Source organism: Pristis pectinata, chromosome 20 (genome assembly GCF_009764475.1).
Source record: "Pristis pectinata isolate sPriPec2 chromosome 20, sPriPec2.1.pri, whole genome shotgun sequence".
Classification (NCBI taxonomy): Eukaryota; Metazoa; Chordata; class Chondrichthyes; order Rhinopristiformes; family Pristidae; genus Pristis; species Pristis pectinata.
The window spans coordinates 16,135,695-16,163,112 of NC_067424.1; the positions used below are offsets into that span (position 1 = coordinate 16,135,695).

At 40.5% G+C, this 27,418-nt stretch overlaps 1 long non-coding RNA gene across 1 annotated transcript in view; it reads left to right on the top strand.

Moving 5' to 3' along the window:
- LOC127580677 (uncharacterized) overlaps positions 1-27,418 on the top strand; it is a 97,011-nt gene that overhangs the window by 15,171 nt on the left and 54,422 nt on the right. The window contains exon 2 of the long non-coding RNA XR_007957858.1: positions 10,757-10,893. This is a non-coding gene — a long non-coding RNA (uncharacterized LOC127580677). The remainder of the gene's footprint in view (positions 1-10,756; positions 10,894-27,418) is intronic.

Below are 27,418 nucleotides of genomic sequence, written 5' to 3' on the forward strand. Positions count from 1 at the left end.
GTGCTGACCTGGCTGGTTCTGTCACCAACACCCATTGAAGGTGGTAAACATTAGAGCTATTAGTTGAGTAAAATCCATTCACCAACTTTTCAGAGTGCTTTCATCATCAAAACATTTTTTATGCTGATCAAACATTTCTAGATTTCCTGCTCACTCAGCCTGGAATATCTAACGGTGAAATGCCACCCATACTACCTGCCACGGGAGTTCCATTCAGCTATCCTGATGGCAATCTGCATCCCATCCCAGAGGGATATGAAGCCTGCACTCAATGAACTGTACTCTGTGGTCAACAGCCTTGAAACAGATACCCTGAGGCCCTCTTCATTGTTGCAGGTGACTTCAACCAGGCCAGCTTCAAGAGTGTGTTACCAACATACTACCAGCATGTCTCCTGCCCCACCAGGGCCCAAACACCCTTAACCATTGAGAGACAACCAAAGATTCCTACCGAGCCACCCCTGCCCTACTTTGGTCATTCAGACCACCAGGCTGTGCTCCTTCTCCCTGCATACAAACAGAAGCTGAAACGGAAAGATCCAGTACAGAAAGTTGTACAGTGCTGGTCTGAGGAAATAGATGAGCTCTGTGTGACTGCTTTGAGTCAGTGGGCTGGTCCATGTTCAAAGACTCAGCTGCCAGCCTAGATGAGTATGTCACCACCATCACGGACTTTATCAACAAGTGTGTGGAGGACTGTGTACCAAAGAGGACAATACGGGTGTTCCCAAACAGGAAACCATGGATGAACTGAGATGTCCACTACCTACTGAAGTCCAGGACTGCAGCATTCAAATCAGGTGACCCTGACCTTTACAAGTAATCGAGATATGACCTCTAAAGCCATCGGAGATGTCAAGAGACAATATCAGTCCAAAATTGAGTTCCAGACCATCCATCAGTTGTGGCAGGGTTTACACACTATAATGGGCTAAACAAAGTCAGGCAGCATCGTCGACAACAGCACATCCGTTCCTGATCAGCTTAATGCATTCCATGCACGTTTTGAACAGAAGGGGATTGGAATGTCATTGCCCCAGCCTGACAGCCTCCAATGCACCTGAACCCATGGTCACCATTGCGGACGCAAGATCAGTCTTCCAGAGAGTGAACCCACGGAAAGCATCTGGCCCGGATGGTGTCCCTGGCCGTGTCTTCAGATCCTGTGCAGATCAGCTGGTGGGGGGTATTTGCAAACATGTTTAAACTCTCCCTGCTTCAATCTGAGGTTATGCACCTGCTTTAAGACCACTATCATCCCGGTACCTAAGGAAAAGAAGGTAATGTGCCCTAATGACTACCGCCTGGTGGCTCTGACATCCACTGGACTGACCAGAGGCTGGTCACGGCATGCATTAACTCCATCTTCCCAGAAAACCTCAACCCACTGCAAATCACCTACCATCGAAAGAGGTCAACAGCGGATGACATCTCCCTGGCCCTACACTCATCTCTGGAGCATCTAGGCAGTAAAAACACCTACATTAGACTATTGTTTAATGGCTTTACCTTCAATACTATGATTCCAAGCAAACTCATCACCAAACTCCAAGACCTGGGACTCAACACCTCCCTCTACAACTGGATCTTTGCCTTCCTGACCAACAGACCACAACCAGTGAGGATCAGCAGCAACACCTCCAGCACAATTATTCTAAACACTGCTGCCTCACAAGGCTGCGTCATCAGCCTTCTACTCTACTCCCTATACACTCATGACTGTGAGGCCAGATTCTGCTCTAACTCCATCTACATTTGCAAATGATGTCACTGTCGTGGGCCATAACTCAAGTAACGATGAGTTGGAATAGAGGAAGCGCATAGAGAGTTAGTGATATGGTGTCATAATAACAACCTTTCCCTCAATGTCAGCAAAACAAAAAAGCCAGTCATTGACTTCAGGAAAGGGGGCAGTGCACATGCACCTGTCTACATCAATGGTGCCGAGGTCGAGAGGGTTGAGAGCTTCAAGTTCCTAGGAGTGACCATCACCAATAGCCTGTCCTGGTCCAACCACCTAGACACCATGGCCAAGAAAGCTCACCAGCACCTCTGCTTCCTCAGAAGGCTAAAGAAATTTGGCATGTCCCCTTGACACTCACTAACTTTTATCAATGCACCATAGAAAGCATCTTATCTGGATGCATCACGACTTGCTGTGGCAACTGCTCTGTCCAGGATTGCAAGAAACTGTAGAAGCTTGTGGACACAGCTCAGCACATCACTGAAACCAGCCTCCCCTCCATGGACTCTGTCTATACCTCTCACTGCCTTGGTAATGCAGCCAGCATAATCAAAGACCCCACCCACCCAGGATATTCTCTCCTACCAGGCAGAAGATAGAAAAGCCTGAAAGCATGTACCACCAGGCTCAAGGACAGCTTTTATCCCACTGTTATAAGACTATTGAATGGTTCCCTAGTATGATAAGCTGGACTCTTAACCTCACAATCTACCTTATGACCTTGCACCTTATTGTCTACCTCACTGCCCTTTCTCTGTAGCTGTGACACTTTATTCTGCATTCGATTATTGTTTTACATTTACTAAGTCAATGCACTGTGTAATGAATTGATCTGTACGAAGGTATGCAAGGCAAGTTTTTCTCTGTACCTCAGTACAAGTGACAATAATAAACCAATTCCAAATGTAGCAGACAAAAGGATAGAGATGTTACAATCAAAAGTGGGGAATGTTATGTCATTGGTGTAAATGCTGTATTATAAGGAAAGTTCAGGGTAGAAGTTAGCAACTTGCAGTGAAAGCTGCAGATAGTAATGATCCAGCACAGGAACTGGCCCTTCAGCCCATGATATCTGTGCTGACCATGATGCCAAATTAAACAAAACCTACTCCCTGCATGTTTACATGCCTGCTTAAATGCCACTATCATGTTTGCTTCCATCATGACCATTAGCGTTCCAGGTGCGTTTACCACTCTATGTGGAAAAAAAACTTACCTGCACATCTCCTTTAAAATTTCCCCCTCTCATCTTAAAGCTATGTCCTCTGGTATTTGACATTTCTACTCTGGGGAAAAAGACTGACTCACATAATTTTATAACCGTCTATAAGGTCTCCCCTCAGCCACCAGTGTTCTAGAGAAATCAATCCAAGTTTGTCCAGCCTCTCCTAATAGCTAATACTCTCTAATCCAGGCAGCATCCTGGTGAACCACTTCTGCGCCCTCTCCAAAGCCTCCACTGAAATGCACACAGCCATGGGGAGAGTTATGTTTAAAATCATCTCAGGTTAAAAAGTGAGTAATATTTAAAGTTAAAGGGCAGTTTGCAAGGGAACTGCAGACAGTGGGGATTATCTGAACAGATGGGTACAGACTTCAAGTCATTGCTGGGGTGAAGAGCAATCAGAATCAGAAGTACATGTGAGTGGAAGTCAGCTACAGTTCAGAATTAAAGCTATGCAAGGTAAAAGGTATGGAAGTCACCTTAGTGTGCAACATTTTGTAGTATTTTACATCATATAATCTTATGTTATATTTGTAGTTTACATCATATAATATAATTTTATGTTATATTTGTGGTTTCAGAGTCATACAGTATGGAAACAGGCCCTTCGGCCCAACTTGTCCATGCTGACAGTGTTCCCAGCGAGCTCGTCTGATCTACCTGTGTTCGGCCCATAGTTCTCTAAACCCCTCCTATCCATGTACTTATCTAGATGGCCTTTAAATGCTGCTAATGTGCCTGCTTCAAACACTTTTTCTGGCAGCTTATTCCAAATACACACTGCCCTTTGTGTGAAGAAGCTGCCCCTTATGTCCCTTTTAAATCTCTCGCCTCTGACCTTAACCCTATGCCCTCTTGTTTTTAAACACCCCCTCCCTGGGAAAAAGACCAAGTGCTTTCACCTTGTCTATGCCCCTCATGATCTATCTATAAACCTCTATCATGTGACTCCTCAATCTCTTTCATTCCAGGGAATGTTTCATATAACATTTTATGCCACATCATTTGTAGCACTTGTATTTATATAACTTTATTTGTGACATTTGCTCAGAATTAGAAAACTTTTAAAAGTGTTCTAGACTGTGCTGCTCTGAGGTTTGATTAAACCTGGATGATTTGGAGCAGAGGTTCAATACAAGAGACAATATTACAGCCCCAATATAACACCTTCAACATAGTAAATCATCTCACAGGCCTTTGAGGAGTGGGTTTTGAAACAAATTTGATATTAGGATAGGTGATCAAAAGATTGATCAACAAGGCAGATTTGATTGACCTGAGATATTCACTGGGTTTCTTTCTCCACGGATACTACTTGACCTGCTGAATATTTCCAAAACTTTGTTTTTATTTCAGGTAAATTACAAAGAATATCTTGAAAGTAAAGAAATAATTACAGAGGAAGAACAGTTTGAGGAAGCAATTCTAGAACTTGGGCCTAACCAACAAATGGTGAAATGATTAAAATTGGAAGTGTGTCCAGGGACAAAACTGGAGGAAAGCACAGGCCTCCGAGATTTGTAAGGTTGTCGGGGTGTACATGTCCATGGGAGGATTTGAATCTTAGGATGGAAGTTTTAAAAACAAGGTGCCAAGCCATAATCCCGTGAACATCTGAGTTATGCGTGAACTCTTCTCTCTTTGAGACACTGTCAGGAGCAGCATATCAAAAGGGGAACCTTGTCTGATTTCCCTTCTGAATAGCTCAGGAGGCTGCAACAATTTGTAATTAATCCAACTGCTGCCCTGGCTGAGGTCAGCTAATTAAGCACAGACTGAAATCCTACTGTTCTGAGGAGCTGAGTCTTCCATTGAATCCCTCTGAGCAACTTGCGCTTCCTTGTTTATGCCCACAATTATTTCTCCCCCTTTTTCATTAAGTAATACCTGATTTTTCAAATTAAAAGTCAACAAAATTTTGTTTTTTTTAAATGGAAAACAATAGACAGTATTCAATGCTCCTGAAATTAATCAATTTTTCTGCAGGATTTTTCATTGATCAAACTGTGGTCAACTAGCTCTTCCAATTTTCTCCCTATTGCCCAGTGTCATAGATTCACACAGTATAGAAATGGGCCTTTCAGCTCAGTGTAGCCACACCAACCATCAAATACTTAACCATCTTAGTTCCATTTACCAGCACCTGGTCCATAGCTTACTAAGTCTTGGCAATCATGTGGTTGTCTAAGCAGTGGCTTATGTTCTCTTCAGTACTGTATAAAACAATACTTTATTTAAAGACTAAGCAAGTGAATTTTCCTTAAAAAAGTATTTCAACCACATACCAACAAATCTCAGACCCCTTTCACTTAAATTACTGCTTGAAAAAGTAAGATATTTTGAAACATTATCTAACTCAGCAGAGTTGAGTAGCTCTAGTAGAGCACAGTGAAGTGAGATTCAGCAAGCATTGGGATGGTTTGGTCTACTTGTGGAATTTTTTTTATATATAACAGTTGCTTTCTCTTTTCTCCTTTTCGTAGAATGAGGTCTGTTTGTACTGAGCTTGAACCTTAGTCCAAGTGGACAACATTTCAGAAATAAATTGCATTTATATCCTCCCTTTCATTACAAAATTAACTGGTCTTGGAATGTAGCAACGATAACAGCCAATTTGTGGATAGCAAGCTCCCAAGAATAAACATGTCCAGATATTTGTTAAAAAGTTAATATTACACAGGATACCAAAGAGAAAGTACCTGACTTTCTTAACCTGTTTTATAACAATATCATACAATGACTGGGAAAATACAATAGAATAGTAGAGTTGTGTATAAAAAGGTAGGTGTAGTCAGATGTCTGCATTTACCTGGTATTAATCACTATCTTAAATTGCTTTTTGTGATAAATTTCTGCCACATTGAAAAGGGAAGCAAGGAAGGTACTTGAGACCAGGTGTGAATTAACAAATTGTATGCATGGAAAGCAAGTATGTGTGAAATGATTGGGGTGGGTGTTCCTTACACATTTTGGGAACCTGACCAAGATTATGTTTTTCAGAATGCCCATGGACAACCTCAGGCCAAATATCTTCATATGTGCATTGATGCTTTATCAGGGTTTATTGGAGATTCTAGCAATTGATTCTGACAGCTGAGAAGAATAACAGAAGTTCAGAGTGTTTTCCCATCACCCCATCCAATATTCCTGTCTTAAATGCACAGATCCATGAAGTAGATTCTTTTTGTACCAATGGCAACATGTGACTTTAACTACATACAATCAGTGCATTTATTATAAAGGAAAACATGTTCTTGGATTGGACTTAATGATTATGCTGTACAATGCTTCCAAAGCAGATTCATTTACCAAGCCATTATCCAAAAGAAGAGAAAAGCCCGTTAAGGACCAAAATGGGAATTTGCATGTTGATGTTGGGGGTACTATAAAGATACTAAATGAGTGCTTTGGATGGTACTTCTAAAGTGGTAGCCAAAGAGGAGATAGATGAGACATTTCACATGTTAAAAATTGATAGCATGGTGCATTAGAATAGTTGGCTGGACTTAAATAAGTTACCAGTAAATGCATCCTTGGATTTTGAGAGATGTATGGGACAAAATTGCAGTAATACTGAAAATAGTCTTTTAATTCTTTTTGAATAAGGTTGGGGGGGGGGGTGGAGGGATGGTGGGGGAGTGGTTCAAGAGGACTGGAGAGTGGTGAAAGTTTCTCCCTTGTACAGCAAAGTGAGTAAGAATAAAACCAAAGAAAAAGTCCAGTCACTTACATCTTTTAGAAACATTGATCTGGGACAGGATTAATAGAGCCATGAAGGAAAATAGATTAATTAATTAATCCATCCAAATCAACATGGATTTGATAACAGAAAATCATGTTTAACCAACTTGAAGTTTTTTGCTGAGGTAGTGGATCGAATTGATAAGGGTAACGTAGTTGACGGTATTCGTGAACATCCAAAAGACTTTGTTGATAAGACTATTATGTAACAAAACATCCAAAGTTGAAACTTCATGTAAAGAAGACATTTATAATACAAATACTATGTTGGCTAAGTGATAAACAATAGAGGGTTATGCTGAATGGAGACGCAAGAGATTCTGGAGCAACACATAAAATGCTGGAGGAACTCATCAGGTCAGGCAGCATCTATGGAGTGAAATAAATCAGTTAATGTTTTGGGTCGAGACCCTTCATCAGAACTGGAAAGGAAGAGGGCAGAAGTCAGAATAAGAAGGTCGGAGGAGGGGGATCCTGTACTCCACCCCCTCCCAACCTTCTTATTCTGGCTTCTTCCCGCTTCTTTTCCAGTCCATGATGCTGAATTGATTTTTTTAAAAAAAGAGTAGAGGAAGGTGAATAATGTTCAAGGATCAATGTTAGAGTAGTATGTTTAATCTCTTAATGACATAGAATTTTAGGATTCAAGGCCCAATTTCTATATTTATGGATGGCACAAAACTTGGAAGAATTGTGAACTGCGAAGATAGTGATAAACTGCACATTACACCAACAGTCCTGTGTAATGTGCAGACAGGTTGAAGATGAAGTATAATGTGGAGAAATGTAAGGTGGTGCAGGTTGGTAGGAAGGATGGTGAGAGGCAATGTAGAATAAAGGTTACTGTTCTAAAAGTGATACAGGAGCAGAGGAACCTGGGGGTATAAGTGCACAAGTCGTTGAAAGTGGCACAGCAAGTCGAGAAAGTAGTTAATAAGGCATACAAAATTCCATTGTTTTCTATTAAAAATAACAGGATTTATTTTAATTTTAGAAATCCAGGTATTACTTAATGAGAAAAGGGGGAGAAATAATTATTGATGCAAGTAAAGAAGGGCAATTTTTATTTCTGCAGAAAGCTGGGAAATAAAGCTAACAGGTTGAGAATATTTCAGGCTACACAGATACAGGGAAGAAATGGGTTAATGAACTTTGCTCCAAACTTTCTGCTGAACTGAATAATACAATGTAACTGATCATCATTTCAATTATTTAGTATTTTTGACTATCACAGATATCTTTTAATCAGTTATCGATCTCCAGGAAACTTAGCTATTCATAGCCTTCATTTATCAAGATAGTTAATATAATGAATTGGAACACTACGTGGGGAAAATGTCTTCTTTGATTACTGGAATGAAGTCAGTATGAGAGCATTGGGTGCTAGTTATATTCCACCCCTTGACATTCATTTCCACTGCTATTACAATGTAAAAGTGACTGGATTGGTATACAGGGATATTAGCTTGAATCCGATGGCAGTAGTTGAGGAATTTAAATTCAATCAAATAAATAAACTTAGGAGAAAAATGTAGTCTCAGTAATGACCACAAAATTATTGATTGCCATTGAAAGACCCCAGGTTCAGGAATTTCTTTCAGGGAAGAAAGTCTGTCATTCCCATGCAGTCTGGGCCTGTACACGACTCCATAGCCTCCAATGTAGTTGACTTTTAAATGCCCTCTGAAATGGCAAACCACTCAGTTCAAGGGCCATTTAGGAATGGACAACAAATGCTGACTTTGTTGTTAATAGAATTAATTAAAATCTAAACATTAATCTGAATGTGGTGATGATGATATTCCTGCAGCTGGTTAGTATAAATGTCCAATGACAAAGTTTTCCCCTTACTATTCTATTTCTGCTGCAAGCACTGTCTACATTTCTGCCTGAATATTTTAACCAAATGTATGATCTTCACAGTAAAATTACCATTGAATCATATACCAGCTGGAAACCTGAGATTCTGTTCCCAAAGGGAGCTAGTCTTCAACTCTGACAGGTTTATGGAGAAGAAGTTTGTTATTGCAAATCTGACTGAACTGTAGATATGTTCAAAGTTTTAAAAAAAAAGTTCCATGTAAATTGAGTCAATGGAAAAATAGCCAGAGTCCAAATGGACTTATATGGAAATACTGGCTAGGTTCCCAACGATACTCCTGTTAAAAAAAATGCTCTGGCAAAAAATCCAAAGATGCTGCCTTAAAATGTTGGAAAGCTGCTCAAATGTTATCGTGTGGAAACAATGACATGACATTGAAGGGTAGATCTATGGAAGTCTCAGCAATTATCTCAGAAGTTGTTGTTGAGTTGTGTACTTGTCTCTCTTTACAAGCTTGTGAGTGACATCTAAAAATTGTAATTCAATGGGAATTGAATTATTGCCATAAAAGTTTGGTCAAACAGACAAGGCATCTAAAGATAGTCATATCATTGCAGGCTACGATATTGTGATGTGATTTTATCTTTTGCTTCATAGTATCATAGAATGATACAGCACAGAATGAAGCCATTTGACATATTTTCTTATTCTGGTTTATTGAAAGAACTATCTAACTAGTCCCACTCTCTTGCCCTCTTCTCACAACCCTATACTTTATTTTCCCTTCAAGAATTTAGCTAATTCTTTTTCAAGGCTACAATTGAATCTGCTTTCAGGCAGTGCCTTCCAAATCACAACTCACTGTAAAATTCTTTCTCCTTTACCGAAATTCTTTTGCCAATCATTGTAAATTGGTGTTCTCCTGTTACTGACCCTTCTGTTAATGGAAGTGGTTCCTCATAATTTATCAAAACTGTACGATTTTGGCACATTTATCAAGCCTTACCTTAAACTTAAAAAAAAATCAAAAGAACTGGAAATGACAGAAGACTGAAATAAAACCAAAATGCTAGAAACATTCAGTAGGTCAGGCAGCATCTGTGGAAAGAGAAACAGAGTTAGTGTTTCAAGTCAAAGACTCCTCCATCAGAAGGATAAAAGAAGAGTTCTGATGAAGGGTCTTTGAATGGAAATTTTAACTCTTGTTCTCTTTCCACAGATGTTGCCTGACCTGTTGAATGTTCCCAGCATTTTTAGTTTTTAAATCACATCTTAGACTTCTTTGCTTAAAGGAGTACAACTATACTTTCCACCCCATCTCTCCACATGTTGTACCTCATCCCTAGTACTATTGTAGTAAATTTCAGCTGCACAATTTCTAAGGCTGAGATATTTTTCCTAAAGTATGGTATGAAGAATTAAGTACAAGAATCTAACAGATATAATCACTTCTATAAGGGTTGTTTCATAGTGTTTAGCTTTCCTGTATTTTTAAAACTGAGATTCTCTTGAGGAAGGAAATTACATTGCACCATTAAAACATGTCTGGGATTATGACACACACAAATTTCACACGATTATTATTCTCATTATTCATTATCCTGATTTCTGTGACAATCTTAGTCACCAGTTCAGACATTGCTATTCATACTTCAGATGATAGTTTAGAAGTTGAGACTTACATGTGGTAGACATCATTGTCTTTCACTCAGTAAGGGAAGGGGTAGTATGGGTGTCAGAGCACAAGAGTTCTACTCCAGAAGTCACAGCTAATGTCAATGATGGGAATTGCCAATGAGATGTGGGTGGGGGAAGGGGTGAAGGGGAGTGGGTGGTTGCATCAGCAGGCCTGTGGGAAAACAGATGTGAAATATTAAGCAGTAGATCCGAGTCTATCTCCAGCATGGAAATGGTGTGTAGCTCTGTCACAACAGCTTTGGACCCACCATGCTGGCAGACTGATGTCAATTTGCTAAAGGACAGTCTTACATGCATTTGGCACAAGAAATCCAAGAACCCATTTCTCCTTCAATCTGTTATAGATGTGTGCCTTTTATGTTAATTGCCTTTTTTATTCTGCTAACCTCTAATGGTCTAGATCTGGCCCAATGCCATTGCTTCCACTGGGACTTACTCATGTTTTTGTGTGGCAGTCCTTGTGCCCCATGCTGGTATGGTATTATGTCAACAATGGCATTGGCCAACCTGTTGTCTGTGCTGCCAGGTACCCCAGTGCTGCAGTGGTGGACTCTTCAGGGAGTCTAATGGGGCAAAACCTTCATGCATGACTCAGTTGGAAAATCTGCCCACTAAGCCTGCGCCAGATTAAATGAACCTGGGAAACTGGCTGCTGAGAGAAAGGTAAGTGGACTTCTTTGATTTTATTAAATTGGTTTAAATGTTCTTAAGTATGCCTGTGTGTGTGCGCATGATTGTGCGCACATTCATCTATTTTGTGCATACATGCGTGTCCTTGTTGTGTGTCTGTGCATGTGTACTTATTAATCTTAACTAAAAATGTTAATAATTTTATTCTTTTAGCACTATCTTTATTGTTAACAAGTGATTTGTGAATGTCAAAGGCAGTGACAAATATTCAATAACAGTGACAGTTCTGAGAGTACAGCTTCCCCAGTCGTAAAGGCTTTCCCTGTATGCAGCTGGCTACTTGCACTGAGACAGCCCCTACACTGCACTGCAACGTATTAAGGAGCTGGGAGCCAGACTATGTCTGGGACATATGGAACAAAACAGTGCAGCTCAAGAACAGACTGCCAGCAATCTCTGGGCAGCAGAATATCTGCTCTCTAAATTTTATTATTTAATATTTTGTGCACCAGATTTTTATGTATCATTTTACTATTTGCTGCTTACTTGGTACTCTCTCAGTGCTCTACTGGTACTGTACTTTCCAGGTGTTCTCCCAAAATGCTTCTGCTGCTCCTTTCTGAGAGCTTCCCAACCAGCTGCTGAGCTCTCCCAGTGCTCTTGTGAGTAACCAGTTGCTAACTTTAAAATGAAAAGCAAAACCCTGGAATTGCTAGAAATTTGAAATAAAAAATGCTGGAGGTAGTCAGCAGGACAGGCAAGATTTTTGGAGAGTGATGCAGAGTTAATGTTCCATGACACTAACTACTAAAGAGAACTATTCTGATGAAAGCTTTCTCCACAAATGCTTCCTGAACTGCTAGGTATTTCCAATGTTTTCTGTTTTTATTTCATTATTGCTAATTTCAAATGGCTACTTTAATGAGATGTCCCAGCAGATGATTAAAATTGATCCTGAAATCAGTCCACTGTTCACTGCTTCTAGTAAAAGACCAGGGTTCCTGCTCTGGATCATTATTCATTTGTTCCTGCAGTCTTAAGTTAGTGCTGTACCATCAGAGCTTCTGCCTCTTCAGAGAGACTTTAAACTGAAGCCTTAGTGCCCTGTCAGACAGGAGAGTGTTTCTAGTGCTTTGGCTAATACTTATTCCTCAAACAAGTCCCCAAAATAAAATAACTGGCCACGCACACATTGTTGAAGTTAGTGTGTGCAAATTGACTGTGATATTTACCCATTACCAAGAAATTGCTCTTCTAAAGCACCTGACTGTGTCTATAGTGCCAGACATTACAACACAGAGGACTGTGACTCCCATGTGGTGTGTTATATTGCATTAACACCAATGGAAACAGACTTATGTCCACCAGTGATCTGGAGAGTGTTTTACACAAGACGTTCCTGGGTCAGATTACTCGTATATTGATTGGAGTTTGGCCTGGGACAAAAAGGTACATCATCATGGAAATTGAAGAAAGCACAGGATTGGTTTCACTCAGGACCCTTAAATAACTTTATTGGACCTTCATTATTCCTCAGTTCCATCTATTTCCACTTTTCAAGAACCAATCTAGGGACAATTGACACAGTCAAGCAAAGCATCTCATGCAGGTATGGAACAAAATCCTACAATTTCAGACTCTGACATGCTCTTTGAGGGAACTTTATTCCTGACATCAGGAGACACAGACAGCTGGGTGTTCGAGAGGGTAAATCTGCCAGAAATGACACTCATACCATGATATTTCACACCAACTCCTCGCCCTCAGTGGGCAACAACTCTCTCAGACAGGACTGACATTGACACTGAATCCCAACCCCTCACCTTTGCATAGTGACTCTAATTTTCTCATCTTTGATGTTAACACTAAGTGCTAGTTATCTCATCCTCCAGTCATGTGGTATTAACATCTTCATATCCACAACAGACGCCAAGTTCCACATACCGTATATTGAATCCAACTCTTACACCCAAGTCAGGGCAGGCAAGATTACACCTCAAATACTTCTCTATTGTTTCTTGGTCTCAAAAGCAGAAACGCACTCTTCATCTTCATAACAGAAACTGATAATGACAACTATTTAGCATGGACTGAATGAGAGAGCATTACTTTTGATTCTTGTTCTATGGTTGCTCATCTTGCTCAAAGGCAAGACTCACACAGAGCTTTATAGCCTCTACCATGACATTAGTTGGTCAATAGCCACATACATCTCTTCCATTTAATCCGATCAAGAAAATGGCATATATTCCTCAATAGCCCACCCTTTCCTTATTCGGCGTACCTTGTTGAATGGGAAATTGGTGTAAAATGCCTAATATATAGACCAAGACCAGAATAGAATCTAGAATATAGACCAAGTGAAGAAGTTATGCTGAATCTTTACAAAGCTTTTGCTAGGCCATGACTAGCAAATTGTCCCCAACTCTAGTCACCATGTTTTAAATAGAGTGTGAATGTTGTTGAGATGATATTGGCAGCGACAGATCTTATCTGCACTGTTAGGTTGGAGAAGCTGGGCTGGTTTTCCTTAGAACAAAGGAGGCTGAGGGGGGAATTGGTTAGAGCTGAAGATTATGAGATGTTCAGATAAAATAGAAAGAGACATGTTCCACTTGCTGATGATATGGAGACCAAAGGACCCTGATTTAAAGTTTTAGGTAAGATGTAACAACTTTTTTATATATATATATACACACACGCAACAAGTGATATTTATCTGGAACTTGCTGACTAGGAAGGTAATGGTCATGAAGATGAACTACAGTTTCAGAAGAAAGTTGGATCAACACTTGGGAGAAATAAATTTACAGGACTACAGTGAAAATACAGAGAATGGGATTGACTGGATTCTCCTACAGGGAGGCAACATGGGTTTGATGGTGGACTCCATCACAGGAAGCTATGGAACCCACTGGGAGAAAGTCAGTGCTTGTTGTGGGATATTTGTGTTGGTCTGCCATTTCTGATTGAACATTGCAGGAGGACACAGATAGATGGATCAGAATGGGAGTGGAAAGGAGAATTAACATGATGGGCAACTGGAAGCGGAGGATCTTTCCTGTGGACAGAGTAAAGGTGCTCTGCAAAGCTGCTAGAGATGCAAGTTTCATAATGTAAAGAAGATCACATCATGTGAACCAAATGCAATACATTAGATGGGAAGAAGTGCAAGTGAATTGTTGCTTCACTTGAAAGACTGTTCAGGTCTCTCGATGGAGGAAAGGGACAAGGTAAAAGATCACAAGACAAGGGAGCAGAAGTAGGCCATTTGGCCCATCGAGTCTGCTCCAAAGAAAAGGGAAAAAAGAAAAAGAAATGAGAAATTGGGGGGTGGGAATCCATTCTAACCCAATTTCCTGCCTTATCTCCATATCCCTTGATACTCCGACTATTTAGATATCTATCTATCGCTTCCTTAAAAGCCTCCAATGATCTGGCCTCCACTGCTGTACGTGGCAAGGAATTCCACAAATTCACCACCCTCTGGCTAAAGAAATTTCTCATCTGTTTTAAACCTGTACCCTCTAATTCCAAGATTGTGCCCTCTGGTCCTGGACTCACCCACTAAAGGAAACAGCTTGACCACATCTACTCTGTCCAGTCCTTTCAACATTTTAAATGTCTCTATGAGGTCCCCTCTCATTCTTCTGTACTACAGTGAGTACAGTCCAAGAGCCGACAAATGCTCATCATACGCAAGCCCTTTCATTCCGGGAATCATCCTCATAAATCTCCTCTGAACCCTCTCCAACATCAGCACATCTTTTCTAAGACATGGGGCCCAGAACTGTGCACAGTATTCCAAATGAGGCCTCACTAGTGCCCCGTATACCCTCATCAACACTTCCTTACTTTTATACACTATACCTCTCGAAATGAATGCCAACATAGCATTCACTTTCTTTACCACCGATCCGACCTGGTGGTTAACCTTTAAGGTATCCTGCACGAGTACCCCAAGTCCCTTTGTACTTCTGTACTTTGAATTTTCTCTCCTTCTAGGTAATAATCTGCCCATTTATTTCTGTTTCCAAAGTGTACAAATGCACATTTCTCAACATTGAATCTCATCTGCCATTTCCTTGCCTATTCTCCTAAACTATCTAGGTTTCTCTGCAACCTTCCTGTCTCCTCAATACTCTCTACTCCTCCACCTATCTTGGTGTCATCCGCAAACTTAGCCACAAAGTCATTTACTCCATCATCCAAATCGTTAATGTACAAGGTAAAAAGAAGCGGCCCCAACACCGACCCCTGTGGAACACCACTAGTAACCAGTAGCCAACCAGAACAAGATCCTTTTATTCCCACCCTTTGCTTCCTGCCAACCAGCCAATGCTCCACCCATTCTATTATCCTACCTGTAATTCCATGACCTCTCATCTTATTAATCAGTCTCTTATGCGGCACCTTGTCGAAGGCCTTTTGAAAGCCTAAATACACAACACTTACTGCCTCTCCCTCATCCACCCTACCTGTGATTTCTTCAAAAAAAAACTCCAATAGGTTGGGCAGGCAGGATCTTCCCTTCACAAAACCATGTTGGCTAGGACTTATCTTGCCTTGCACCTCTAGGTATTCCATAACCTCATCCTTGAGGATCGATTCCAATAACTTTCCCACCACTGACGTCAGACTAATAGGTCTGTAATTTCACTTATGCTGCCTCCCACCTTTCTTATACAGCAGAACTACATTTGCAACCCTCCAGTCCTCCGGAACCATGCCGGAGTCTATCGATTCCTGGAAAATTATCACCAATGCCTCTGCTATCTCTAAAGCCACCTCCTTCAGAACCCAGAGATGCACTTCATCCGGTCCGGGAGACTTATCAGTCTTTAGCCCATTGAGTTTTCCTAGCACCTTCTCTCTAGTAATCTTAACTGAACTCAGTTCCATTCTGTGAGACCCCTGACTAACCTGTATATTGCTGATGTCCTCCACAGTGAAGACCGATGCAAAATACTCATTTAGTTCTTCTGCCATCTCTTTATCATCCATTATAATCTCTCCCTCACTGTTATCGACTGGTCCTATATCAACCCGTGTGTCTTTTATTCCTTATATGTTTAAAAAAACTCTTAGTATCCTTTCGAATGTTATCTGCCAACTTCCTTTCATAATTCATCTTTTCTTTCCTAATGACCTTCTTAGTTTCTTTCTGCAGGATTTTAAAAGTTTCCTAGTATTCTGTTTTCCCACTAATAAAAAGAGCAGGTATTGCATCAGTGAAATTCTAGAACAAGTCATCATAAAAAGAGTATTAGATGTCTCAGCAGAAATGAACGATGATAAATCCCCAGGGCATGCTGAGATGCATCTCAGGCTGCTCTGAGATACAAAGGAAAAGGTTGCTGAGACATACATCTTTGTTGTACACAAATGAGGTACCATGTGAGGGGAGTGTTTGATGGAGATTGAAGACTGGTTCAGGGAGTTAGGAAGGGAAGGGACTGTTCCCTTTGGAATGATAAAAGGGAAATGGAGGGGAAGTTGCATTTGGTGGTGGAATCTCAAAGGTGGTGGAAATTTCAAAGGAAGATCCATTGTATGTGGAAATTGATGGGATGGAATGCAAGAGCCAGGAGAACCTATCCTTGCTCTGGCTGGAAGCATGGAAGTGAGAGCAAGGGTACAGGTAATACGCGAGACATGGTTGAGGGCTCTGTCAACTATGGTAGAAGGAAAGGCATCGTTAATGAAAAAGGATGGTATCTTTGAGGCACTTGTCATCAGGGCAAATGTAATGGAAAAAAGGAATAGACAGAATGGACTGGAGTCCCCATAGGAGGCAGGGTAGGTGGAAATATGCTTACGAGAATGTGGGAGTCTATAGTCTTGTAATTGAGGTTTAATTGAACTTATCCTCTGAGACAGAGACAAAGAGAGCCAAATAGGGAAGAGAAGAGTTAGATATGGACCATGTGAAGGTGGGAGCAGAGTGAAAATTGGCAGCATAGCAATGAAATTTTGGAGTCCCACATGAGTGCAGCAACGATACAATTGTCAACAAAGTAAATAAAGAAATGAGGGAGGGGACTGAGTAGGACTGAAATAAGGATTGTTGCAAGTATCCCACAAAAAGACAGTGTAACTTGGGCCCATGTGAGTTCTCACGGCTACACCTTTGATGTGGAGATAATGAGTGGAGTTGTTCAATTTAAGAATGAGTTCAATCAGATGGATGATAGTGTTGGTGGAAGGGATCTGGTGGCCTCCACTTGAGGAAGAAGTGGAGGGTTCTTAGACTCTCCTGTTGTGGGATGGTGTAGAGGGATTGTATATCGATGGTAAAGATGACCTAGTTGGGACTAGGAAATTTGAAACTGTCAGTGTGGCAGGGAGTATCAGAGATGTCACATATCGGGAAAGGGGAGAAAGGATGGAGACAGGGTAGGAAGAAGTAACATTGCAGCAGATTGAAACAATGGGTCTGCCTGGAAGCCCTGCTTTTGGATGTTGGACAGGGAACAGAAGTGGGCTGTATGAGGCTGAGAGCCTACAAGGCTGAAAGCTGTGCAGAGTAGATCTCCTGAGGAAATTAGATCTGTGATTGTTTGGGTAACAACAGCCTGTTTGGCGGTGGGATTGTGGACCAGAGTGAGGTATGAGACAGGTGTCTGAGATTTAGGCATAAAATTTTACCCAACTATGATAGCACCACACTGGCAGGTTTATCCGTGAGATCAGGGTTGGTCCTTAATGAGCGAAGTGCTACAAGTTCAGAAGGGAATAGGGACAGAGTAAGGGGAGAGGAATAACCAAGATGTTAATTTCACATCGGCAGTTAAGAATGAATAAATCTAGAGAAGAGGCCAGAAGGAGTGGTTCAGGTGGATTGGGAATCCTACAGATGGGAGAAAGGTTCTGCACTCTGAGGCAAAGATTCCTGGCCAAAGAAATGGGCACGGGGGCAAAAATGGAAGAAGAATTCAATGCAATACCAGCTTGGAATTCATTAAGATGGAGATGGAGGGGGACAAAGCCGAGGACTGATTATTTGAGGGATGATGAAAACATAGCAGGGGGTGGAATTGTGGGAGAGATGGGGTCAAAAGGAAAGTGAAAGGGGAGAAAGATCTGAAAGGATATTGGAATTGGAGAGCTTCTGAAGTTTGCAATTTTTGACATCAGGAAGGAATGGAAAAAGTCTCTATTGCAGCACTGAATGCAGTGAAAGTTAAAGTGCAGCTGTAGACCATGAGAGAAATGAGTTGGTTTTGTTGCAGAGGGAGCGGTCGAGATAATGCATGTGCCAATGCATGGCATAAAGCATGTAATGAGAACAGTGCTTTGAGTAGCAGTGTATAGTTTGAACATTCCTATGACCATGAGTGGATTAGAATTATATCATTTCAGTTGGAATCCTTGTGGGAAGAGTTGGAGCCAGGGACATTTGTTAAGGAAAGAGATGTGGTGGTGGCAGCAAGTGTTGGTCAACAACTTCTCAAGACCAGAGGGAAATAGAAACCACTGAGGGTGTTGTTGGAAGAGAGAAGGATGGAATGACAGAAATCTTGTCAGCGAAAGGAACAGAGCTTTTTCCAAGGTTGGGATTCCTGGAAAAGAATTGGTAGTGAATTCAACAGCAACTGAAAATCAAAAAACCTGCCAAACTGGAATTGGAAATAAATAAACAGAAAATCTGAAGCCACTCAACAGATCAGACAGCAGCTGTGGAAAGAGAAAAAAATGATCTGCAATTTGTTTGAAGCATAATTGTTCTTGACAATGCAGCAATCAGTGCACAGCAGGCTCTCACAAATAGCAATGCAATTAAGCAGTATAATTTGTTCTTTCAGTAATATTACATGACACTCTTGATAATTGTCATACAGTTTTTCAATACAGAGCCTTGGGATCCTACAGTGAGAACATCTCAGCTAAGTGATAGCATCTTCCAACAGTACAGCACACCCTCAGTACTGCACTAGACTGTCGGCCTAAACTATTGTGCTCAAGTATTTGAAGTAAATCTTGAGCTCAGACCCTTCCAGCTCAGTTGGATCACAGTTGTCCCTAGAACAGCAGTTCATAGGAATTAGGAATCCCGGAGATATTATATCGCTGATAACTCATTGTAATCACAGCCTTAGATTGACAAGGAAACTTAACATTGATGAATATGTTCATAGGCCCAACGGATACAGATTCATAATAACAAGCAAAAGAACCAGAAGGGAGAGGGAGAGACTTTTATTTTTGCAGTTGTTCTGATTTGGAATGTGTGTGCTGCCTGAAAGGGTGACAGAGGAAGGTTCAGTGGTAACCTTTGAAAAGGATATGGACGTACTCCTGACAAGTAAGTATCTCCAGGGCCATTGGGAAAGAGCAAAGGAGTGGGATTAACTGGATATTTTTTCCCCCTCAAAGAGCTGACACATAATAGACAGAATGACCTGCTTCAGGCGATAACACTCCATGGGGGGGGGGGGGGTGCGGGAGGCGTTGGAGTCATTGGAATATAAGAAACAGAAGCAGGAGATGGCCAATCAGCCCCTCACACCTGCTCTGCCATTTAATAAGATCATGGATAATCTTTTACTTCAGTGCCACTTTCTTGAACCAACAACATTTCCTTTAATTCCCTTAATACTCAGAAATCTATCAATCTGTCTTGCATCTAATCAGCCACAATGGCTCTATAGTCCTCTTAGGTAGAGATTCATTACCCTGTGGGTGAAGACAGTGCTTCTCACCTCAGTCCTGAATGGCCATTCCCTTATTTTGAGTAGGTGACTCCTGGTTTTATACACCTCAGCCAGGGGAAATATCCTTGCATCTAACCTGTCAAGCACTGTAAGCATTTTGTATGGTCCAACCTCTCCTTCTAAACTCTACAGAACAGAAGCCAATCTGTGTAATCTCTCCTCACAGGACAATACACCCAGGGCAGGAATTAATCTGGCTGGCAAACCTTCATTGCACTTTCCCTAACCCAAGTACATTCTCCTTAGGAAAGGTACAGTCTCAAGAGGGCCATATTTAATTGCAGTAAGATGTCTTGTACCCCAATCTTTTTGTTATAAAGGCTAACATATAATTTGTTTTTCTAATTGTTTACTTTTGTAAGTAAATATTTTCCCATCTTATCTTGAAGTGAATCAATAAATTTATTGTTGATTGCAAGCACTTAATGGATGTGAAAGTAATATCTACCAATTGCACTCAGCTCCAATGGTATTTCAGTGGTACTAAATGTATAATTCTCTTGCATTCATTTAGCCCTGGTGACCAAAGACATTTCTTTTTCAAGACCTAGCCAGGACAAATTGTAGTTGTGGTGAAGACAGGTTAGAAGATAAAGAACTACTTGTGTAGAGGCTTTCCAGGCCAGGACACTAACAATACAAATTATTTCCTCCCATCTGTCTCAGAATCAGATATCCAAGAAAGATATCAAGTTAGAATCCCTTGTTGGGCTTGAGAGGGAAAGCTTCATCACAGAGTCTTCTGGGTGAATGAGCCAATATGAAATCTAGTCACACGAACCACAAAGTCTCAGACCAGGTGTCTAAGTCATCTAGTCCCAGCCACTGCAGTAGTTAGCAGAGGCAAGTAGGAAACATGATCTTAAGGGACAATTTTTAAGATGCCAGCCAGGTTAACTGATTGGCACTTAATGGTCCCTATTGGAAGCGTACAGGCTTCAGTTGAAGATAGGCTTAGAAATGGAGCAATCTAACATCAATAGTTCCCTACATTTCAACATTATACTTCAAATGCACTTGGTTGGCTATAAAGATTTGAGACATCTTGAGATTGTGATATCAGTTTGTAAATGGAAGTTGTGTCCTTGTTGTCTAGGCTTACACTGTCAGAATGCCCTTAATGCATTATTATAGACAAACAATGGACTCTTTTTTTTGAAGCCTGTTGGTGTCTGTGGACCAACACATCACCATGACTCACCTCCTTAAGATAAGGTGAGAGTTATTTATTTGCAAATGTAAAGATGTTTTTTTAAAGATAAGTATCTCTTTTAAGAGGGAAAAAAAGGAAGTTTACCTGCTATTTCACCTCAGATATAGCTGATAGAGTCAGTCAGTAGGTAAACAGCATTACTACAGATTTAAAGTAAAACAATATTGCTGTAGCTTGTGTGTCAGGTATGCATTGTAGCTGGAGGCAGAATTAGTCATGCAAGTCAGACAGAGCATCTGCCTGTCTGGAGGGAAAGACATTTAACATACCTAGCCATGGGACAGAATGAAAAATAGTTCCAGAGAATGACCTCTGACTTAATTAAAAAATGCAGAAAATTTTTATTTTGATGAAGTTTTTGAAGCTGAGGTACAGAAGGCATCATTAAAGGGAAATAAAAGTTTTGCCTTTTGTGGTTTGATAGTCTGATTGATTTAGATTATGTATCTAGAGTCACAGTTTAAATACCCAGTAATATTCCCAAATGCGTGAGCTGGGGAGCAAACAAATCTTCCTGCCTCCTTCAATTTGCACCTGCCATGTCTCAGCTGTATTATGGGATAAGGTTTAGAGCGATACAAGCCAAACGCATGCAAATGGGACTTGTTTAGATGGGCAACTTGGTCAACATAGATGAGTTGGGCTGAAGGGTCTGCTTCCATGCTGTATTACTCTATGGCTCCGTGATGTCAATCAGGAATGACAAAGCTCCTTATCTCCAGCTCCAAAATCATCAACAGAAGATAGTTAAGCCAGTAATGAATACAAATGTCCTCACCTAGTATACTGGTCTGTGTTGATATTTTTACTCAATCTGATTTATGCCTTATTCATTCCCAGGATGTGGGTGCCTCTAGCAACTCCAGCATTTATTTCTCATCACCAAAATTTTTTTCAACTGTTGTAGTACACAGGATACCTGGTGACTATATGCTCTTGCAACTGGAGTATTAACACTTGTTAAATTTCTGGTGGATAGCGATTCCCATAATGTTATTAGTTGGAAACAGTCTATTGAACATCGACTGGAAATGATTGGATTTTTTTCTTGATCAGGAGAGTTGTTGCCTGGCATCTGTGAGGTGTGAATATAAACTTACTATTTATCTAGTGGTGCACATGAGCTTGAATGACTTCATTATCTGAGGGGTTGCAAGTGGAATAGTGGAGTCCTCCATTCGACATGGATATGCTGTTACCTGTAAATTTATGTGAGTGTTCATATTGTGATCTTGTTGGACAGGGGAATATGTGATATGCTGCTTTGTTACAATGTTATAGACAGCAAAGTTTCAACATGTATAAAGCTTAAACATTATTCCTTGCAAATTAACTAATACGTCTTATATATGTATGCCTTAATGCCTTTGTGAAGACATGACAAATTAGCAATGAGGCAGTAGGCTTTTTTTACCTCCCCCCCCCCCCCCCCCATTTTTGAAAGATATTGATGACATTTGCTTGGCAGGTTTTAGTTAGTTTGTAGAACCAAAACTGAACCTTTCTAATGTTCTCCTGCAACCAATCATACTGAAAATTGTTTGTCCAAGGTCTCCACATGTACCAACAAGAGTGAATAGCACAACATGCCACAGCAGCAAAGGACAGTGATGTTGAGTTATCACTGAACTATTGCATGCGTAGGACAACATTGCTACTCTGAGTGGTTACACAAGGAGCCTTGACACGTATGATTAATTGCAAAAACCATTCAACTTGTACAACAAATGAATGAACATGTTTTTTTGAAGCCAGTATCATGGAGGCTGTAGGAGAAGGGGATATCAAGAAAGCTCAAAATGATCTGACATAAGTGTAAAATAGAAGTACTCCTGATGGAGATTGGGCCAGAAGCATATAGCAGAAGACGCGACATGTCTTACTTAAACATGTTATGCAGAATTCGGGAGATTACTTTAAAGTGAAACTGGTAGAAATAACTGAAAATTATCAATATGGGATGAGGAGCCAGATGCAGAGTGAGAAATTAAGTGAGCACATTTTATTGAGAGACTTTCCTTGCACAGCAATTCTGATGCCTTTTTAGATTATATTTTACAAAATAATTTGTGTGGCAACTAGTAGATGAATAAGTTCAAGACTGTTGAGCATGCAAAACCTTATATTTCAAATGTAAAGTTGCTCTGTCAATGAAAGTGTACTAGAAATTCTCCAGCATTCTTGAAGGCCAAGTGATTGGTCTAGATAGAACCCACTGCCAAGACCAAAGCTATGAAGTAGAGTCTGAAGTGCACTGTTGAAACCAGTTCAGCCGGTTGGCATTATTGCTATGGTCGTCATTCACTTCACTCTTGTCCATTTAGAACAGCCAAGTGTTTCAGTTGCTGAAAGAAGTCTTACATTTCAACAACCTGTTGATCCAAGATCAAGCCAAGCAACAAAATCAATTTTAATGGTAATTTGCAATAACAACAGAAAGGAGGACTTCATATATTTGAAGTTAATTCAGCCAGTGATGAACTGGGATTGTACAGTATCTGTGCTTTAAGAGGGAGCAGCAGCAAAAAGACAGATCTTCAATAACCACTGCAATGGAATGCAGATTGATATTACCACAGGCTATTCAATAAGGAGTCAGGAAACTTATTTCAGCAAGTTCAGCTGGATACATCTGATAGAAAGCACCATCACACTGAAATCTAACAAGTGAGGTTGTATGGACATTAGGGCAAATGGAGTGCACTGTGAAATACAATGGGCAGTAAGAATAGCTATTCATCATTGTAGCAAATTGTGTAAACAGGCCAGGTTTAATGGAGAAGGACTGACTAAGGCAACACTAATGTTTTGAAGTCACAACTTGACAGATTGTTGGAAAGGTATGGCAATAAGTTCAAAAACAGCTTCACCGACAATACCAAGGTAAGTGCATACATTTGCATCAGCCCAGTTGCAAAACCAGTCTATTGCAAGCTCAGAGCAGTCCCATATTCTTTAAGGAGTCAAATTGGGAATAAATTGGATAGGTCAGAATGATATGGTAGTGATTCTGCGATTTTACTAGGTAGATTCTTTATCCTATCAACAGTTCAGATACCATTACTAGTTATTTTTGGTCCCAAGTCAACTTTTCCCACTATAACAGTGTCAGGGATGCACAAGTGGGCAACCCTTCTATTGCATTATGTCTATATAACCGAGTACAGGAATTCCAAGCAGAACATCTTTCACATCTGCCGCATCAGAGCCCTGAAATTAGAAATGAGAATGTGACCTACATGGTAAATATTATTATTGAGGACTTCCCAAATGAAAGCATCTGAAATCACAGACAAAACCCAGAAAAGAGGTCAATGAACAGACATTGAAATGATACATAAAAATTGATTATACTACATTTGAGAAATTGAAACTGTTCCACAATTTTTGCAATGAGTCGTCATGCTGAGTACAGGTGATTCAAGTGGGTATACCTTATTAATTGGAAAGAATGGATTATCGCTGAACTCCATACTGAATACACAAGAATAGTCAGAGTGAAAACAATTGCAAGCAGCTTTGTTTACTTGCCCTATGTGGACAGAGACCTTGATTCATTGGGAAGCAAAATCAGTATTTGCCAAAGTTCTAGGAACAAATCATTGACAACTCCTTCCCCGCCAGGATGAAGGCCTATTGCAAAGTGTGCGTGTAGACTTTAGTGAAAAAGCCAATGACAATTTCTGGATATTGATCAGTAATCATTCAAAGTGAATTGAAGTAAACATCTGGTTTGGTGTAACAATACTGAATGTACTATAGAGGTCTACACAAGTTGAGTTTTATTTGAAGTGCTTGTTTTTGACAGTGCACTCCAGAGTCAATTGACTCTACCTGTAAATTACATGAAACAGAACGGTAACAAAACATACACGTGTTCCTTTATATCATCCGACTTCAAATGGAGCAGCTGAGAAGTCAAAGAAGCTCTCAAAGAGTAGGTGCTGTAGGGATATTTGACTTTCAACATGAAATATTACTTGGCCAATTTCTTGCTGAAGTACAGAAAGTCTATACTACCACAGGGTACACACCTGGCAAACTCTTAATTAAGATATGATTGAGAACACACATGAATCTTGTTGAATCAAATTTGGCTTCCAGAGTTGAACAGAAACAGTTAAATCAGAAATGTCACTCTGACACTAATCGGAAACAAAGTGAGTATATTTGTGATCTTAGCCCACCTAGCAAGTCAAGCTCACACAAGTGAGAAGCAGGAACCATAGCAGAGGTTTGTAAAACCAAAAGATAGGTTTGTTGAAATTTGGTGATAAAATATGAAGTGTTTATGTTGATAAAATAATCTCTAGAGATTAAAACTTGGTCTGGATGTTGAAGCATTCAATCATGAAGTTGTATCAGAGTTAGATCCAGTGCAGACTCTGGAAGTGAAATACCAAATCCAAGTTTGACAAAGAAAGAAGGTTCCCTGAGTTCAAATCCAGAATCGAGCAGCCAAAAAATTCATTCAACACCAAAGGGTGTAAGAAAATCAGGAGGTCTCTGAAAATATAATGAGATTAGGTTCAGAGTTGATGTTCATTAACAGTACGTATTATGTATATAATAACATTGTGAATGGAATAAGACTGTTTTCATAACAAACTTTTTCCTTTGAAAAAATGGGAAAAGTACAAGTTATCTTTAAATAATAAGGACATGTTGTTACTTGAATGCTTACGTGTTTTTTCATAATGTACTCAAATTGGATGGAAAACTCCTTTGGGCCTACTTTGTAACAATGTCACAGAAAACAAGTACAGACCAGAACAAAGCTTCGGCATTTATACAGTTCAGGTGTTGTGCCTTGCAATTAAGTCATATCTCCTTGGTATTATGGACTGTTTTGTGTATTAATGCTTCTGAAACCTTTACAAACAGATTGTTGTGCAGCAGTCAGTGACCATTTCCAATTCCAATCTTATGAAAGCACAAAGGTCATTTATGAAGTAGCAAGAAATTGGCAAAGTAAGGTTTCAGCTTATTAGGCGTCAGGTAGTGCCGTGAAGTATTTCTGCATCGGAGTCCCGGGTCTGATGTGGGCAGCCAGTGGTGATATTCTCACTATCTATGCTGGCTTCGGCATACATCCTCATCTAGTTTATTGCCTTCTATTAAGGTCTTCACACAGTATATTGGTCCATGATAGATTGAGAACTCCATTTTCTGAAGCTGTATTGGATCGAGATTCACGACCAAAATGTTTCAACACCCAGACTTTGTTCAGCTGTAGGTCATTAGCACTGCATAAATTCTTCAGATCTGTCACAAATTTTCTATCAAATGTGCCTTGCTTCTGCAAAACTTTTAATGCTCACCCTGCATATTAGCCTGCAATGATGTCTTCTCAATATATTATCCTCTGCTAATACTCCACCTTTGACCATATCCGTCACTGTACCAGTGCTTTAGAGCTTACTCTGTAGATTCCAATGGAATTAGTGGGGCTTTGCCCCAGTTAGGGTTTTTCCACCTGATATTTTCCAAGTTAAGAGCAGGAAGACAAAGGAAGAGGTTCTTTTATATCAAAGATGTTACTTTATTCATAAAATTTGCAATTATATAACAGCATACCTTCCTTTGTTGTTATTCTCAGTACAAGCCATATCATTCCCTTTATGTCAGCATACTATCGACTTTCATTTGCATATATTCCTTGAGTGAACAGTCTTATTTTTTTTATTTAAACACGGGTTCCAGCCCTTCAATACACAATGGTGGCAAGGTCTTAAACTGTGGTCTACTTCAAAAGAACCTTTGTGGTTGCTGCACCGATGCAACCCTCGGCCTGTGGTCCTGGAACTTGGCAAGTGCCAGTCTGCAGCATTTAGTTATGGACAGTTCCTTGCACTGGAATATTGGCAAATTTGGGGCTGACTTAAGGACTTCTTTCACTGAGTTGATATCTGACCAGCAGCATTTGCTGTTTTTCTCAGTTTGTCCCCCCAGAAATGGCTCATTGAGCACAGGGATTTTGTATTGCATGGGTGTTTGGGATCACAACAAGCCACTCTGTATCCTTCAAGACCTTCTGGGAAGTGAGGTAGCCCTCACACACTAGAGTAGTTCCATCTCAATTCTTTAAGGGCTCCTAGATAATTTTGACCATTTCCCCTTCCTTGCGAGCCACCTGTCAGCGAAGGTAGATTTGATGATAAGACTGACCATCACCTTCACAGACCCTTGGCTGTCTGAGGAAAAGGGTGTTTGGGGATCAAGACCTCAAATCTGGCACAAAACCCATGGTCTATGGGACAGGAGTAATTTCTGCCCTCTTATATGCTTCTGAGACATGGAAAACGAGGAACAGGCAACTCAGGGCACTGGAATTATACCACCTATGCTGTCTCTGCAAAATGCTCCAAATCTACTGGAAGGATGAGCAAACTAATCAGCATCTTACCCCCAGGCCAACATCCCCAGCACTGATGCCCTAATTACACTCAGAGCATGACAGTGAGATCAACTTAAGGATGTTTTAAACCTTGGACTCCCTGGCCCACAACAGCTCAAGGTGAAGGCAAACTCAAGATGGTACCGAGAGCTTTAAATCCATGCAGTGGAAACACAGCATACACCACCTCATAACTTACCCATCCCACCCATTTGTCAGGTACCTCCTACCTCA